Here is a 12,422-nt window from a genome sequence, read left to right as displayed (position 1 = left end):
GCCCCACCCACAAGGCCTAACAGGTACATACAAACCTCAGCACATTCACTATAATAAAATGAAACTATTCCATTGCATTGCTTTCCTATACACAGCTTCTAATGTATCTTTAGTTTGTTCAGTTAAACTAACTGGTTGCCAGTCAAAGCTGCTCCAGTTTGGGTAAATTCCCTTACATGTCTATAGAGCAGTGGTCAGGAGTACACAGGCCACTTTACAGAGTACAACCAAAATTACCCCCTCTTCACAGTACAAATCATCTCCCCCCTCCAAGCCTATACCCCCCCCCCAGTACAGATCTCCCCTAACATCCCTAAATCCCCCCAGCCTAACCCTTAATTACAGAGCTCCCCCTTCTCAGCACAAACCCCTCAGTACAGAATACCCCCAGAAAAAACACCTCTATCCAGATCTCCCATTCCCCAGCAGAGACCCCTCAGTACAGTCAGATCCTCCAGTACAAGCTGACAACCCCCCCAACATAGATCTCTCAGTACAGAACGAACCCCCCCAGCACAGACTGACCCCCCCAAACACAGACCCCTCAGTACAAGTGGCTCCCCCAGTGCAGACTGACCACCAAACAGACCCCTCAATATTAATGCACCCTCAGCACAAACCCCTCGGTACAGACTGACCCCCCAGACATTCCTAAATCCCCTTATTTTATTTTATGTACTTATATAATGCCGTCAATTTACATATATATTGTACATTCACATCAGTCCCTAACCCTCAAGGGATGTACAATCTAAGGTCCCTAACTTACATTCATATATACACATATTAGGGCCAATTTAGACAGGAGCCAATTCACCTACCAGCATGTCTTTGGAGTGTGGGAGTTAACCAGAGTACCTGGAGGAAACCCACGCAGGCACAGGGAGAACATGCAAACTCCAGGCAGGTGGTGCCGTGGCTGGGATTCGAATTAACGACCCTAGTGCTGCCAGGCGGAAGTGCTAACCATTTAGCCACTGTGCTGCCCCACCCTTTCCCCAGTAGAGACACCCTCCATACCTCCCCCAAACTACAGACCCTCAATACAGCCACCCCCCCATAACCCCTCAAATACTGACCCTCAGTACAGGCACCCCCCATAACCCCCACAAGTACAGACACCTCCCATTACCCCCAAGTACAGATTCTCAGTACAGACATCCCCCATTACCCCCAAGCACAGACCCTCAGTACAGACACTCCCCATAACCCCACCAAGTACAGACCTTAAGTACAGACACCTCCCCAAACCCCCCCAAGCACAGACCTGCAGTACAGACACCCCCATAACCCCCCCCCCCCCAAGTACAAACCCTCAGTACAGAGACCCACCCATAACCCCCCTTAAGTACAGACCCTCATTACAGATCTCCCCATCACTCATCTGACTGGTGGGAGCTCACAGCTCTGTCATGTGAACAGAGAGGGAAACTGATTTCTTCTCACTCTGAGCTGCTCTGCCGCTGTCACAAAGTAGCAACTGCGGACTTAGCTGGGGATACCAGCAGACATTTCTTCATTTAACTTGCACGCTGCTGCGGTGAAAGAGATACCGAACCTGGTGCAGATCCCACCCCCTTGTTACACCACTGGTCCTAAGTTATTATAGCAATGCATGTGACACAAATGATCTTAAAACTAAAATCCAGCCTTATATTCTGTTTTATAGAGTTGTACTGGCAGGGTGCCATAATATTTTCAAGGACTTACGTACAGCAGCCTGTCTGCTGCTCCCTCCAGCCATGCTCTGCCTGCATTGCATAGAGAAGCACAGAGACTCAGAGATGACATTACTGACTCTACAATAAGGTTTTAATGAAAACTGAAGATTTTTATTTCAAATTTTCATTAGCAAGTTGATGATGGGGGAGTAGGGACCATGCAAGGCAAACTATGAGGAGATTAAGCTTCAGGGTTAAAATATACAGTCATGGCCGAAATTGTTGGCACCCTTGATATTTCTCCAGGAAATCATGTATTTCTCACGAAACGTATTGCATTAACACATGTTTTGCTATACACATGTTTATTCCCTTTGTGTGTATTGGGACAAAACAAAAAAAGGGAGGAAAGAAAGCAAATTCGACATAATGTCACACAAACCTCCAAAAATGGGCTGGACAAAAGTATTGGCACCCTTTCACAACTGCGGATAAATAAGAATGTTACAAGCATGTGATGCTCCTGTAAACTCACCTGGGGCAAGTAACAGGTGTGGGCAATATAGAAATCACACCTGAAAGCAGATAAAAAGGAGAGACGTTCACTTAACCTTTGCATTGTGTGTCTGTCTGTGCCACACTAAGCATGGACAACAGAAAGAGGAGACGAGAACTGTCTGAGGACCTGAGAACCAAAATTGTGGCAAAATATCAACAATCTCAAGGTTACAAGTCCATCTCCAGAGAACTAGATTTGCCTTTGTCCACAGTGCGCAACATTATCAAGAAGTTTGCAACCCATGGCACTGTAGCTAATCTCCCTGGTCGTGGACGGATGAGGAAAATTGATGAAAGATTGCAACGCAGAATAGTCCGGATGGTGGATAAGCAGCCCCAAACATGTTCCAAAGACATTCAAGCTGTCCTGCAGGCTCAGGGAGCATCAGTGTCAGCGCGAACTATCCGTCGACATTTAAATGAAATGAAACGCTATGGCAGGAGACCCAGGAGGACCCCACTGCTGACACAGAGACATAAAAAAGCAAGACTACAGTTTGCCAAAATGTACTTGAGTAAGCCAAAAGCCTTCTGGGAAAACGTCTTGTGGACAGATGAGACCAAGATAGAGCTTTTCGGTAAAGCACATCATTCTACTGTTTACCGAAAACGGAATGAGGCCTACAAAGAACAAAACACAGTACCTACGGTAAAATATGGTGGAGGTTCAATGATGTTTTGGGGTTGTTTTGCTGCCTCTGGCACTGGGTGCCTTGACTGTGTGCAAGGCATCATGAAATCTGAGGATTACCAAAGGATTTTGGGTCGCACTGTAGGGCCCAGTGTCAGAAAGCTGGGTTTGCGTCCAAGATCCTGGGTCTTCCAGCAGGACAATGACCCCAAACATACGTCAAAAAGCACTCAGAAATGGATGGCAAAGAAGCGCTGGAGAGTTCTGAAGTGGCCAGCAATGAGCCCAGATCTAAATCCCATTGAACACCTGTGGAGAGATCTTAAAATTGCTGTTGGGAAAAGGTGTCCTTCCAATAAGAGAGACCTGGAGCTGTTTGCAAAGGAAGAGTGGTCCAAAATTCCGGGTGAGAGGTGTCAGAAGCTTATTGATGGTTATAGGAAGCGACTGATTTCAGTTATGTTTTCCAAAGGGTGTGCAACCAAATATTAAGTTAAGGGTGCCAATACTTTTGTCCAGCCCATTTTTGGGGTTTTGTGTGACATTATGTCATATTTGCTTTTCTGCCTCTGTTTTATATTTGTTCCAATACATACAAAGGGAATAAACATGTGTATAGCAAAACATGTGTTAATGCAATACCTTTTTTGTGTGAAATACTTGATTTTCAGGAAAAATATCAAGGGTGCCAACAATTTCGGCCATGACTGTAACTTCAAGAAACTGCCACTGCAAACAAGTTTTCTACATTTTCCCATTGTTTTTTACTTTGCAGTGATACAGCAATGCCTATTTAAAGTTTCTCCAATATCCTGCTTGTGCATTGCAGTTTTACCCTCTTTCCTTTTTATCTAGACACTCTTATACAGAGGGAGAATCTGAAGAAATCACAAATGAATTTGCAAACGTTTTTAACCAGAAAGTTTCCAAGTGTAAAATGAGTGGCCCAGCTTTTGTTGTGTTTAGGTTAAACAAGGTGAGTGTTCACATGACAGGTAGTCTGAGGTAACATTGCCATAGGCCAGATATGTCCTAGCTGTATGTTTAATTCATCTCACTATATTTACATTCCTTGTGTGGTCCAGTCTAGATCTTAGGTCATATCTGGAATGCTATAATACGGTCAAATGAAAAACAAAGCATGATAATACAAATTCATTCTTTTATGTCTTTAACTCTTTCAGGACAAATTACATTTGGGATTTCTGTGATTGTTTAACATAGCATTTGGGCTTTAAATGTTAAAAGAAAATGGCAAAAGCCCATTTAAAGTTTAATTAAGGTGGGAGATGCCTATAAAAAGATTAATACCCCGGAAGCTTATAAATCATAATTATTTAACACTCCCTCCTGCTAGCTAGTAAAGGAGTTTAAATAATTTAATTATTATATCAAGGTCTCAGTTTTACACATGTGCAGATTTATGTGAATGCCACACACCAATCCTAATGTATTGATTAAAAAAACAAGCAGTGCTCTAATTTATGACATTCATAATAAAATGTTACACCATTGTAAAAAAAACAAACAAATAAAAAAAAAAAAACAATTCTCTGTCTGTTTTAATATGTTAGTATTTATCAAGGGTGGATTTCAATTATATGACCCCCCTCAAGACATCTTTAACCCCTTGGCGCCGGCGTCTCCTGGCCCTTAAAGGGTTCCAGAAGCCGGGAGGTGGGTGGGGTTTTAGGGTCATGTGACCGCCGTGATTCTCTGTCACGGTGATCACATGATCGGGAAAGGTCCAAATCGAAAGAGGAGATCGGGACCTTTCCGTGAATACTGGCGCCTCCCGGCCCTTAAAGGGTTCCAGAAGCCGGGCGGTGGGCGGGGTTTTAGGGTCATGTGACCACTGTCACGGCAGTCACATGATCAGGAAAGGTCCTGATCGAAAGAGGAGATTGGGACCTCTCTGTGAGTACCAAACGTGTGTGCTGGGAGCACGCAGGACGCGCGCTCTCACCACTTTTTATTTTTAATAGAACGCAAAAATGTGCATCTAGGCCCAGGCGCCGGGAGGTTAAGTAAAATGCCCCCCCAATTACCAAACGTTTTGGCTTTTCAACTCTATGCACTGTATGCACTCTACGCATGTAAAATAAATGTAATTTCCTTGTAATTAATTGCTTTTGTTTCATATTTTTAGGTAAGATGAAAGAGCTTATGAAACAAGAGGCTTCCTCTAAGTTATGGTCACCTAACTAAGGCCATTGTATTAGGGATGTACAGTAGATATTTATTTACCAAGAGCAGATGTTTATTTATACCTTTCAGCAGTCTTACAGTATATGCAGGTCTCAGAAACATCAAATGAAAAATGGTTGTGATATGTTCACAATAGGTTAATTTAAAGAAGTGGATTGGTCCTCTGTTACCAATCCCCGGTGGGAGTGGCTAAACACATCAGAGGCGTGGCCAGAACAACTGCTGAGGCCATTCCTCAACATTGGACTCCTGGGGTCGGTTGAGCAGTGTCCATCCCTTCATTTGTATTGACTGACACTGGAATCGCTTGGCCTCATGCTCCCCCCTTTTCACTTGCCAGTGGGGTGATCCTTCTTCTTCCATCCATAGCTTGGAGCAGCGCCATAAGGTATACTTTTCACTAGGGATAAACAGTAGATACTTATTTACCAAGAACAGATGTTTATTTATACCGTTCAGCAGTCTTATATGCAGGTCTCAGAAAGATCAATAAAGAAAAGTGGTTGTGACATGCTCATAATAGGTTAATTTAAAGTGTTATTAAACCCACAAAAATAAAATTAGTCTGTATATGCAGTAAAGCATGCTTGTTATACTCAGTGTGGAACCTAAGGGGTTAATCCTCTGCATTGTGTAAAAAGATATTTTGATCCTTTCTTCTCTGGTCCTCCCCCTTTTCAAGTGACCACCTCTTATCTCCTGATACGACAGAATGAACCATAGGCATTTGCACATGCTCAGTTTGGTGTGTATTGCTAGAGAGGTTTTTTTCTTTGTGGGAGAGTGCATGTGATCAACACAGGGCCAATCAGCACTGGTCAGACAGAGGTCAGGGGTTTTGCATCCTCCTAGAGCAGAAAGAAAACTCCTCCTACAAGCTTTAGCTAGTGGTGGACTGGACACTGATAGAAGTCATAAGACTGCTCTAACTGCTGATGAGAAAAGGTATTTAGCAGTTTATATTTACTAAAATAATAATACTGTAAAGCACAGTGCCCCCAAGGCTCTGTTCTATCAGCAGATGGATTGGGGACTGTGGAAGAAGGGGAGGATCAAAGAAGACAGTATCAAACAACATTTTTCACAATGCAGAGGATTAACCCCTTAGGTTCCACAGTGGGTGTAACAAGCATACTTTACTGCATATACAGACTGATTTAACTGCCCTGGGTTTAGTAACATTTTAACAGACCTGTAGAAGAAAGTCTATGGAAGTGCGGGGAAAGAAGCTGACAGTGGATGCAGGAAATGCGGGACTAGACTCAGCAGATCTAAGGACAATGAAGGCTTACAGGTGGTGGGCAGGCCAGGGACACAAGCCCTCAGAGAATGCAGGAAATGCAGGGACTAGACATGGGAAGATCTAAGGATACTAAAGCCTTACAGGTGGTGGGTGGGCCAGGACAGAAGCTGACAGTTTTGGTCCTGTCCCTGAGATACAGCTGGAGCTGAAGCTCCCAATGTGCCCCCCTCAACACTATGCACAGGGCGGGTGCCCCTTTGTGCCCCCCCCCCCCCCATCCTGGCCCTGCACAAGAATCCTGCGGTGTGCACATATACCTAAGCATGCACAGATGTCCCACAGGGCTATCTAGACACCTGAGCCACAGGGCGCACAGAGCAATTCTTGCCTACATGAGAATTGCAGCACAAATAAAGCTGTTACAAATTGAATGTCTGTTTTTTGGGTTTTTTAAGAGAGGAAGGGGGGAGGCAGGTTGGCCCAACATGTCTTTTAGGGTGAAGATCTGCTTTAAGCTAGTCATATGTGGCTTGAATTTCAACTGATTTCTGTGAGTTGACAACATTTGGGTGGCCCTACTGACAGCACTTATCTTGTCTCGTCGGGCTGAAAAAGGTCAACCAAACAGTGGCTGCAGCCAATCAGTTGCAGTCACTGTTCGGGTGCTCTGACAGCCAAGCAGCAATAGCCAGCAATGGGAGATTTGTCCATATACTTTGTTTATCATGGATGGGAAATGTACAGTATGTATTTCTTTTGTTCAGCTGGCTGTGCTGATCAAGATAAATCTTTATGTGTATAGCTAGCTTAAATTGTGAAAATTAGTGTAGCCCTCTTTTGGGGGTTTATGAGAAATGACCCTCCCCAAACAGGATAGTGTGCTATATCTGACTTCAAATAAGAGATTCAGGAGAGAAACAGAACATTCGCTAAGTGGAAAAGTGATAATAAAGTAGTCAGTACCTCCACCCAGGAAAGTGCCTCTGTGAACAGAAGGGAATCCCATCCTGGGAAATTAACTAGTAACTTAATCAAATTGTGTGCAGGGGAACTACTGCAATCAGCATATAACAATAACTTTAAGTATATAGATGCACACCAGTATGGAAATAATGCAAGCTTTATACACTGCTCAAAAACATTAAAGGAATACTTTTTACTCAGTGTATAGCATCAAGTCAATTAAACTCCAGGGATATTGATCTGGACAGTTAAGTAGCAGAGGGGGTTGTTAATCAGTTTCAGCTGCTTTGGTGTTAATGAAATTAACAACAGGTGCACTAGATGGGCAACAATGAGATGACCCCCAAAACAGGAATGGTTTTACAGATGGAGGCCTCTGATATTTTTTCCCTACTCATCTTTTCTGACTGTTTTTCACTAGTTTTGCATTTGGCTAGGGTCAGTGTCACTACTGGTAGCGTGAGGTGATAATTAGACCTTACAGAGGTTGCACAGACAGTCCAACTCCTCCAGGATGGCACATCAGTACATACCATTGCCAGAAGGTTTGCTGTGTCTCCTAGCACAGTCCCAAGAGCATGGAGGAGATTCCAGGAGACAACCAGCTGCTCAAGGAGAGCTGGACAGGGCTGTAGAAGGTCCTTAACCCATCAGCAGGACTGGTATCTGCTCCTTTGTGCAAGAAGGAACAGGATGAGCATTGCCAGTGCTCTACAAAATGACCTCCAGCAGGACACTGGTGTGAATGTCTCTGACCAAACAATCAGAAACAAACTTCATGAGAGAGGCCTGAGGGCCCGCTGTCCTCTAGTGCAGGCCTTAAAATTTCCACTCGCCTGCTTGCATTTGGCGAGTGCAGTTAATGTGGGGGCAAGTGACTGCCAAAACCAGAGCCACTATAAGGCAGCACAGGCAGCTGGGTAGACAGACTCCGGCGCTCCATGTCCCAGACCTGTGCACCTATCACCCTCATCATTCCCCCATTCCCCTCCCCGCTCACCTGCACTGCTTTGCTCTCCTCCCTCAGCTTCGGTTTCAAGTGCTTCCGGGTCTCTCACTAAGGGGAACATGTGTGGACCAGCACTGTGTACAGGGTGTTGCCGCACCAACCTCGACTCCCTGACAAGCTGGTTCTCATCTGACAGGTTAGATCTCTTTGTTTTGGCTGCAGCTGCACTTTCTTCCCTGACAATCTCTCCCCTCCTCTCCAGTGTAGATGTTCTATTCTGCTTCAGTCTCCTTTTTTACACCTCTCTGCCTTCTCGGTCAAGCCACACCTGTTCTCTGCTTTCCTCCTCTCCTCCCCCGCCATGCACAGTTCCAGCACAGCTGGAGGGCTCTTTCTGTAAGTGGGGGCTCTGATGGTAAAGGGGGACTCTGATGGTAAAGGGGGACTGGTAGAGGAGGACATGGGATGGGGGAGATGGAACTGGAGAATGAAAAAGACAAGGGATGGAGGAGGTGTTTACATTGCTTTATTAATATTATTAAATATGTTTTTGTTAATATTTATTCTGCATAAAACATTTCACAGTGTAATTTCATGAGATAATTTATGAAGGCATGTTTAGGGGCGCAATTAGGGGCGGGGAAGGGTAGGGATTGGGTGGGGCAACTGGTGGCGAGTAACTTTTAAGGCCTGGCTAGTAGCTAAGGACTTGAAATTTTGAGCCCTGCTCTAGTGGGCCCTGTGCTCACTGCTCGGCACCATAAAGCTTGAGTGACAGTTGCCATTGTACACCCTAATCTGCAGATCTGCCACTGGTGCCCTGTGCTTTTCACAGATGAGAGCAGGTTCTCCCTGAGCACATGTGACAGACATGAAAGGGTCTGGAGAAGCCGTAGAGAACATTATGCTGCCTGTAACATCATTCAGCATGACCGTTTTAGTGTTGGGTCAGTGATGGTCTGGGGAGGCATATCCATGGAGGGACGCACAGACCTCTACAGGCTAGATAATGGCACCGTGACTGCCATTAGGTATCGGCATGAAATCCTTGGACACAATATCAGACCCTACGCTGGTGCAGTGGGTTCCTCCTGGTGCACGACAATGCTTGGCCTCATGTGGTGAGAGTATGCAGGCAGCTCCTGGAGGATAAAGGAATTGATACCATTGAATGGCCCCAACGCTTGCCTGACCTAAATCCAATAGCACACCTCTGGGATATCATGTTTCGGTCCATCCAACATCACCAAGTTGCACCTCAGACTGTCCAGGAGCTCAGTGATGCCCTGGTCCAGATCTGGGAGGAAATACCCCAGGACACCATCCGTCGGCTCATTAGGAGCATGCCTCAACATTGCTAGACATGCATATAAGTACGTGGGGGCCATACAAACTACTGAGTACCATAGCAAATGGACAAGCCTACTGCATCATTTGTTTCACTTTTATTTTCAGGTTGTCTTTGAATTCAGTCCTTTGTAGGTTGATAATTTTCATTTCCATCAAATGATGGGGCATCTTTACATTTCTAACACATTGCCCAGTCCATATCAGTATAGATATCCAGCATGATATTTTTCCCCATTGAGATCTGATGTGTTTTCAAAGTTTTCTTTAAATTTTTTTGGAGCAGTGTATGTTAAAAGATTAATCAGAGCAGGAGCGGACTGACAACTCATGGGGCCCCCGGGCAATAGGGGAGCATGGGGCTCCTGTGTCCTTGCCCACACACAAAGCACACCCAAAAAAGCCTATAAAAAGGTACCAGGGGCATTTCATGGGGCCCCCTACTGACCCCATGCCCTAGGGCAGTGCCCGGGTACTCGAATGGTCAGTCCGCTCCTGAATCAGAGTATATACATTCAATGTAAAAATAGGTAATGTCAGCAAAGGGCCCAACAGGAGTCCTGGTAGAATTGTGCACATATACCCGGGTATATATAGTTATACATAAAGGCACATCCAGATGTACTCTATGTTGCAGCAAAGTTGCAGTTGCAAGGGCTGTGATGCAGCGTACGCCTTGATGTCGAAGACCTGAAGATAAGATCGGTAACAATGGGGAGATCCTGTAACCAATGTCCAACAGGCCTGGATTGCAGCTTCTCCCCATCAGAAATCATGGTGTGATACTGGAACTCAGAGTTAGCCTATCTACTCTGCATTTTAGTCCCTAGTTGTTTCTAATCTATCATACAATTTGATCTCTAACTACCAAGTGGTCGTAGAATGCCTAACCTGGCTCTAGTCTATGCTGCTTATTGAGCCCCGAGCTGAAACTAGCTACTGTAATCCCAGACCAGAATGAACAGGGTTAACTAGCATAACAGGGTCACCTACTAACATACAGTAAGGGGACTACACAAGCATATTATGTCACAGACTGAACTACCTCGTATAGTGATGTCAGATAACAAGAGCACAGATATACTTCTGTCATTAGTCATTTATGTATACAGTGGTACCTCGGTTTACGAATTTAATGCATTCTCCAGGACGTTTCGTATTGCAAACAACTTGTAGACCAAAATGCGGTTTCTCATAGGAATGCATTGAAAAATACCTCCACAATCGACGCCACGTGCTACCCAGAGACTCCAGCATGCATGGGGGCAGCGCTATAAACCTCCCAGGCACAATGCGTCCTGGGGAAACTTGCTTCGTATTACAAAAAAAATTTGTAAACAGAGGCATTATTTTCAATGGATTTTCATTCGTAAACCAAAAATTACATTAACCGAGGCGTTCGTAAACCGAGGTACAACTGTGTGTGTGTATATATATATATATATATATATATATATATATATATATATATATATACACACACACACACATATGTACAGTACATACACATACACCCAGAAGCTATGGGCAGCAATGGTAAACTCTTACTCTGGATTCAGTAACAACCCATCCATAGAAAGTCAAGGGGTATTAGACTTTCCTTTTGTACTTCCTCTTTCTGGGGTTTCTGACTACACCACACAGAGACAGGAAGTGATGTACATAAATAACTCTGTAGCATTAAAAAGTCACTATTTACAAATACAGACAGCAGGAGACAGTAGATCCCTACAGTAGAATAAAGAAAGGGAACATTTTGGTTCCAGCTGCTAATCAGATTTTTAAAGGTCAGATTAGAAAATCAAATCAGCCTGGTTTCTGTATGCAATACCACTATAGTTCTTTTACTATACTTTAGCATCATTGTGTTTGCCTGCTCTTACTTGTCCGCTGTTCTCATTTTTATTATAATCATTATAAATCTTTTATATTTTATTCAGTTATACAGTTGCAAGAAAACGTATGTGAACCCCTTGGGATTACGTGGAGTTTTGCATGAATTGGGCATAAAATGTGCTCTGAACGTCATCTAAGTCACAACAATAGAAGAACATAGTCTGCTGAACATAATACTACACAAACATTAGATGTTGCCATGGTTTAATTGCACATAACATGTAAACATTTACAGTGCAAGGAGGAAAAAGTATGTGAGGCCCTAGCTTAATGACTACTCCCAGAGCTAATTGGAGCCAGGAGTGAGCCAACCTTGACTCCAATCAGTGTGATGATATTGGATGTGTTGCTGACAGCTGTCCTGCCCTTAACCTCTTGCCGACCGCGCATAGCCGAATGACGGCTTCACCGCGGCCGGCCAGTTCTGGGTGGACGTCATATGACGTCCCCCCAGGGGGCGCGCACCCGGCGATCTCCGTGATCGCTGTGTCCTACGGACACAGCTGATCACGTGATGTGGTAAAAGGCCAATCACAGCGGCCTTTTACCACGTGATCAGCGGTGTCCAATGACACGCTAATCACAGGGAAATGCAAGTGCCGGTTCTCGGCTGCACTTTCCTCACGCTGTCAGATCGTGAGGAAAGTACTGCCGAGAACCGGCAGTTGTCAGAGCGGGGATCGGCACCGATCATCAGTGCCCTGATGATCGGTGCCCAGCAGTGACACTCGCAAGTTCCGCCCAGAGGTGCGCCCACTAGCTCCGCCCACCCGTGCCCAGCAGTGCACCCACCTGTGCCCACCAGTGCCCCCACCTGTGCCCAGCAGTGCACCCACCTGTGCCACTCTGCAGTGCCACCTACCTGTGCCCAGAAGTGCCACCTACATGTGCCCAGCAGTGCCACCCACCTGTGCCCACCCACCTGTGCCCACCAGTGCCACCCACCTGTGCCCACCCACCAGTGCC

General features: G+C 45.1%; 1 long non-coding RNA gene across 1 annotated transcript; it reads right to left on the bottom strand.

Annotated features, from left to right (window-relative positions):
• Window positions 1-5,088: 5,088 nt before the first annotated feature.
• LOC149460117 (uncharacterized) lies at window positions 5,089-8,446 on the bottom strand. The gene is made up of 2 exons (XR_016313153.1): window positions 8,265-8,446; window positions 5,089-5,458 (listed from the first exon to the last, which is right to left on the bottom strand). It is a non-coding gene; the product is annotated as an uncharacterized LOC149460117 (long non-coding RNA).
• Window positions 8,447-12,422: the final 3,976 nt, after the last annotated feature.

Source organism: Staurois parvus, unplaced genomic scaffold (assembly GCF_062004578.1).
Source record: "Staurois parvus isolate SC_StPar_1 unplaced genomic scaffold, SC_StPar_1.0 ptg000235l, whole genome shotgun sequence".
Lineage (NCBI taxonomy): Eukaryota > Metazoa > Chordata > Amphibia > Anura > Ranidae > Staurois > Staurois parvus.
Note: the sequence above shows the minus strand (reverse complement) of the source record. Positions and strands in the feature narration are given on the sequence as shown.